Source organism: Triticum aestivum, chromosome 4A, assembly GCF_018294505.1.
Source record: "Triticum aestivum cultivar Chinese Spring chromosome 4A, IWGSC CS RefSeq v2.1, whole genome shotgun sequence".
Taxonomy (NCBI): Eukaryota; Viridiplantae; Streptophyta; class Magnoliopsida; order Poales; family Poaceae; genus Triticum; species Triticum aestivum.
The window spans coordinates 680,625,427-680,632,027 of record NC_057803.1 but is presented as its reverse complement, the minus strand read 5'-3'; positions in this window follow the sequence as shown (position 1 = coordinate 680,632,027).

Below are 6,601 nucleotides of genomic sequence, written 5' to 3'. Positions count from 1 at the left end.
CTGTAATGGGACCGAGTTCTGCTCACAGACCGCCTTCTTGAGTGTGTTGGGGCTGATAATATTTCGCACCTCGCCTATCTGAGGCTCGGTGAAGTCGGCAGCTGGAGGCGTCTCCTGAGAGCTGAACGCCAGACGGCGCCTGTTGCAACTTGGCTTCTCCGCGGTACGAGCTAGATCGCACACGTCTTTTGTTGGGTTTGGTTCTTGAGAAGGAGGCCCCATGAAGTCGCCATCGTACCCATGCTCGGCAAAGTACTGATCGACGTTGCCAAATGTATCATCGTCGTCGTCGTCGTCGTTCTGATCCTGTGCCATATGCATGTTTGGATCCAGTGGCATAGGGATGTCCGGCACCGTTACGGCGGTCTTGCCATGGGGCCGACTTGGCGCCGGCACGACTGGCGGTGTTGTCTTTGGGGTGGTGTCCCCCGCCCCCAAACGAATCTGGCTCTTCGGCCAAAGCAGGGGCCAGCTCAGGCAGGCGCTGAGGGTCATCACGTCATCATCGTCGGCCCCGACGGGTCGAATCGGAGGTAACAAGTCGTCGCAGCCTGGCAGCACCCGAACCAGTTGAACCCTAAACAAGTTGGGTGGCATCTGGGTACCGTGGAACAAGGGGTTGCCCGGTTGAACGATTTTGCCCTTGGCGACATCGACCAACTCGTTGTTCACGAAGTGGAGGAGAGTGCACGGAACGTCGGCGGCGCCCTGCGAAAACATGTAGGGCGTCAGGGATGCCCAGTCAAAGGCAAGGAGATGAAGTCCTCGGCCGAGAGAGGCTTAATTAGTTACCGTGATGATGGCATCGAGCTCGGCTAATGTCGAGGCACCGCCAACGGCGGGCGTGCAGTTGACGGAGCGGCTGCTTGCTGAAGAGGTGCCGGCCGGCGTACACCCGGGTGCATTAAGCTCCCGTGCCGGCGTCGGAGACACCAATGCCGCCTCCGCCGGAGGCACCAATGGCCCCGCCATCGCATTATGCGAGTTGCTGGCCGTGAAGCTAGGAATCGGGGGCGGCCCCTGTTGGCCGCCCGCAATCCACGCACTCAACCCCGAGATCAAGGTAGGCACAAGGGCGGTGATCGTCGCTCCGAGTCGTTGTTCCACTTGCTCTTGGACAATCTCCGGAATCCGCGCCACCTGTGCCTTGAGTTCTTGAACCTCTCGCGCCTGGCTTTCCGAGCTGGTCTTTTTCTCCTTCCGCACACCAGCGGTATAGTATGACCCCCATTTTGTCGACAAGCCTTTGCCGGCCACACGACCAGCTGACGTCGGCTTACTGAGCTTATCCTTGTTCTTCATTATATTCAACCCCCTATTTAGAGTGGTGTCCCAAGGGTTGCTCTTAGTCGACCCCGCGCTACTGCTTTCAGTCGCCTGCGGAAGGAATGTGAACCATTTAGAAATTCGGCTTCATTAATTAGAATGCAACCATATGGAGCTAATTACGCGGGGGTGTATTCCTTACCAGAACAAGCTCAAGCCGCCTGGTCTTCGGATCCGTGGTAAGCTCCTTTGTTTTCGGGTCCTTCTTGTACCGGGCCCTGACAAAGTTCCTGGTCTGCTTGTCACCGTATTTATCGAAGAGGGGCGGTAGGCCTTGCTCGGCACGGTCCGCCTCCTCCTTGTCCCATATAGGCTCCGCCACTCTGTAACCGCCGGGACCGAGTGTGTGTTCCCCTATGTTCAGCTCCCGCATTTGTTTCCCCCACTCACTTGATTGGGAGCTTGCGGTGCTCGAGCAATTGATCTTGAAGTCGTTGTAGTCATCTTCGGTGATCGAAGGATTTTTCTCCTTGATCTTCTCATAACTCTCACCTTTCTCGATCATTCTCTTCACATTGCTTTTCCAAGTAGACAGGGCCTTGCTCATCTTCGTGAGGGCAGCATTGTTCACTTTATTCCCTTTGAGGCTTGTGTTTTCGAATTCAGCGGGGAACTTGTATCGTTCGTGCAGCTTCGTGAAGAGGAGGTGGCGCAAATTCCCTCGGTCAGGATGCCTCAGGTTCTCGGTGTTGATCGAGACGGTGCTCCGGACAATGCACCCGAGCTGAAGCGAGTACCCCTTGACTATTCGTTCGGGCGCCGTTGGATTCCCGTTGGAGTCCACTTCAGTAACTTCCTCCTTGAGGGTGCGGAGCACGATCGGGCGCCGGTCCTTCCGTTGCCTCTTCGGCTGGCTGCTATCTGTGCGTGCACCGCCATCATCAGTGGTGGCATCCTCGGCGGCACCATCAGTGGTGGCATCATTGTGGTCATCCTCGGCGGCACCATCCGTGGTCTCAGGATCGGTGGGGAAGGCGGCGGCCTCATACAAGTGAGGTTGTTCCTCCATCTCCTGGGACAGCTCCCAGAATGCCTTGCCGCCCGAACCCCCGGCCTCATCGTTGTGGGCCATGTTTCTCTCTAAATAGAAACAAAGTTTGGTCAAAAAGTTGGTTATTGTCAAGGAACAAGATCATGGTCTCATCATTTAGGGTTTGTCGACACCGAGGCATCCTAAAATCTAAGCTTTTATCATTGAGGGTTTTTCGACGCCAAGGCACCCTAAAAGCCTAACTTTTCATCATTTCGGTTTTTATCGACACCGAGGCACCCTAAAAGCCATGCATTAGTCACAAGTACGCCGGGGCACTTGATCCTACTTAATTAACTACTAAGATACCCCGGCCTATGCATTAGTCACAAGTACCCCATATGTCCTATTTTTAGCAAAGTCATGCTAAAATTCACGGAAAATTTCAGCATGACCTTTGCTGAAAATAGGACATATGGAGTACCCGAATTTGCCGGAACGGAAGTTAATCGACATTCCGGCAAACTCAAGGGCCTCTCGGGGTACCTGCAAAATCATCACGACACGATGGTCGGAGACAAAACCCAGCAAACTAGCAAAATCATCACAAATTGTTTTCTGTTAAAGATGATCATCATCTTTACAAGTCTTTCTCAATGTGATCACAAGTAATTCAGAGGCATCACAAGTAATTCAGAGCATCACAAGGCATTAGTAGTTCAGTACATGAACAAGTTTTACAAACCCATATAAGAACAAGTGAATTCTAGTCCCATTGACACTCCTGGTTTTCTACAAACACCAAGTACTAGGGCACACAAAAGTTCTGAAATTTGTGTGCCTAACTGAATTAACTGAATTTTCAGTAACCGAATAAACTGAATTTTCAAAACTGCAAGAAGCCAATTAAAAAAAATCCAACAGCACTAGAACTGAGCTGATTGACAGTAGTTTTGTTCACTGTTATGAAGAGAAACTTCTTCTTGTAAGAAAGGACTTCGCGTGTGGTTTGGAATATTCAGAAATCAAGTTGAAATATAAAACCATATAGAGGTAGGTATGCTACAAGTCTACAACATATATACTAATTAATCAACTGCAATCAGGAGACAGTTTCTTCTTCTAAGTCCATCTCACGGTTCGCTGAATTAAGAAAAATACATCATCATTTCAGAAAACTTACGCAAACTACTCAAAACAGGAAGAAGAAGAAAAACACATTTCAGAAGGAAAAAACTTTTGTATAGCTAGAATTCAGAATGCATTCAACAATCCAAACTTTTGTATTTCCTGGATAACAAACAGTAATGATCTCTAGCCCTGACATTCATTTATTCATTCTTCTAGTAAATAGGTGCATAAATGTTCTTGCCGAATGGGTTTATTTTTTGTTGATCTATATGCTCATATATGCAGACGAGGCTAGCCACTTTTCTGCCACTCATATGCCACTGATAAAAAAAATGAACTTTCACCAGTAAGTTGTAACTTGGCAGCCAGTCAGTTTATACAACAAAGATAATCATATATTTCTATGAACACTAGACGCCAATCTGAGGATAAAAAAGCATCTACTAGTAACTAGTGCATATGATCATCACTAGCCCATAATAGTAATTAAGTTTTTTTTGTAGACAAACAACATGTTTATCTTTCAGGCATCTACATCTCAGAGTGTACCGAACAAAACCCAGAGCTTGGTGCTAGTGCTCTGCTGCTCAAATTGGGTCGAGAAGCATCTACTAGTAACTAGTGCATATGATCATCACTGCTCAAATTAAGAAAGATCATCGAGTAATTCTCCATGGCATAATTTTTACCTACCAACAGGAGACCTATAACATTTCTAGGGTTTCCTGAATACACAGGTACACGGCTGTGGCCCCGGGCAAGAATTGTACCAATTGTTTCCCTGTAAATACAAGTAAAGAAGGTTCACTATAAATAACAGTATGTGATGAGCATGTCAAAGGTTGCATAGTGGAGTCCTCTCGATATATACTATTCACAATTGTTTATTAATTATAGTATCTAGGTCAAACTTTAAAATGATTACATCACCGAAGTAAAGAACCACAGATAGACAAAATGGAAAGGGAATTCAATCAGGATCAATGGAATATGCTTGCTAGAAGAACCAACAAAATTAGAAGCAGAAAATGGCACAAATGGACAATGCAAACTGCTCATTGCAACCTTTCAACTAAGGACTTAATATTTCAACGAATCTAAAACTAATATGATTCGACTTTGTTATTTGCCATCAATAAGCATACACACACTGACCAGAATCAGTGGAATGGAGAAGGAAGCAAGCACGTGAGAGGAGGCTATGGACTTGCGGAATGGAGAAGTAAGGAGGAGGTGGTCGTACCTTGGGCGTCTAGTCTAGGTCCTGCGGCGCCGTGGCGTCGAGGGAGGCGGGTCGACGGTGGTGTGGACGGGGCGAGGTCGAGGCGGCGTCGGGGCGGCGGGGCAGCGTCCGGGCGGCGGGGTCGGGGCGGCGTCCGGGGCGGCGTCCGGGCGGCGGGGTCGGGGCGGCGTCCGGGGCGGCGTCCGGGCGGCGGGGTCGGGGCGGCGTCCGGGCGGCGAGGTCGGGGCGGGGTCGAGGCGGCGTCGGCGCGGCGTCCGGGCGGCGAGGAGAGGGCGAGGGAGGGAGAGGGCGAGGGCGAGGGCGAGGGCAGCGGCGGCGGCGGCGGTGGATCGAGAGGGAGAGAACTGGCGAGGGGGATCGGGCGAAGGGGGATCGGGCGAAGGGGGATCGGGCGAAGGGGGGCCACAATACTAATGGCGCACCTCACCGTGGTGCGCCATTAGCATGTCCATACTAATGGCGCACCTCACCGTGGTGCGCCATTAGTATTTTTTTTATTTCAACTCGAGCCAAAAGGTTATGTAGTACCAGAACCTATCTATGTCAAGCCCACTCTACTAGCTCGACTGGTCAGCAGCCAGTTCTCACACCAGGAGGTCCTGGGTTCGACTCCCAGGCTCCACAAATTTTTTTAGCATTTAAAAAGCTGTTTGATACTTATTTATGTTTAAATATGTTCAAACTTGTTTAAATAATAACAGTAATATTTTTTTATAAGACAGTAGCATTTAAAAAGCTGTTTGATACTAATTTTTTTTATAAGACGGTGCGCGGGGTGCGGGGGGTCGGCGGCGGCGGTTGAGTAGGGGAATCGAGGGTGCGGGGGGTCGGCGGCGGCGGCCGGTGGACTGGGGGGGTGCTCGGCGGCGAGGGGGCCGGATCTGGCGAGGTGGGATAGCGATCGAGATGGAGGGGGATCGAGATCGAGTGTCCATGAAATTTAAAAATATTCATGATAGTTCAAAAAGTACCCATGAAATACAATCGAGAAATGAAGGCTACGATTTAAATACAATCGATCTTAGCTAGCTATCTGTTCACAATCTTCTTGCCCTTCTTTTTCGCAAATGGAGTTCTTCTGTGGAACGGACGTCCTTTAGGTAGGGTGGTCCTGCTTCTTCTTGTGGTGTATGCTGCTACTTCATCATCGTCGTCATGTTCGATCCTCGGGTCGCCGTACTTGTCGAAGTCTTGCTCATTGGCTACTCCATCCATTCCGATGATCTTCCTTTTGCCTCTCCTCACGACAACACGACTGGGCTTTGGCGGGTCGGTAATGAAGAAGCATTGGTCCACTTGGGAAGCCAGTACCCATGGCTCATTTTTCGCGGTGACGTTTGCGCCCGCGGTCTTGGATTTGGCTTCGGGTATAACCATGGTGGTGAAATACCGGTCTTCTTTTATGACGTTCTTGGCCCATCTGACACGGAACATCGGGACCTTCTCTCCAGCGTAGCTCAGCTCCCAGATCTCCTCGATCCTTCCGTAGTATCTGTCCTTGTCGTTACCGGTGTAGGATTCCATCGTTACCCCGGAGTTCTGATAACCATCGCTCTTCATGTCCTTGGCCTCGGTGTAGAATGTGTAGCCGTTGATATCGTACGCCTCATAGGTCATCAGGTTGTGCTCGGCGCCCTGTGACAAGGCGAATATGAGTTGTTCTTCCGCGGAAGAATCCTCATGTAAAGGGTACGACAGAAGCTTATGCTTGAACCAACGCGTGAAACATGAGTTGTGCTCTTTGAGTGTATCTCCGTCCGTCCTCTGTTGGCCTCGGTCATTGTACGTCTTTTTAATAAAGGTTTTGTGCTCTACCACCCAAGGATCGACCACGTCTATGTGTTGTAGCGCGACTAGGTTTGCTCTTTCAAAGTCGGCGAGTCGACCCTCGAAGTCGACATGCATTTCGCGGCGACCCTCACGGTGACCCC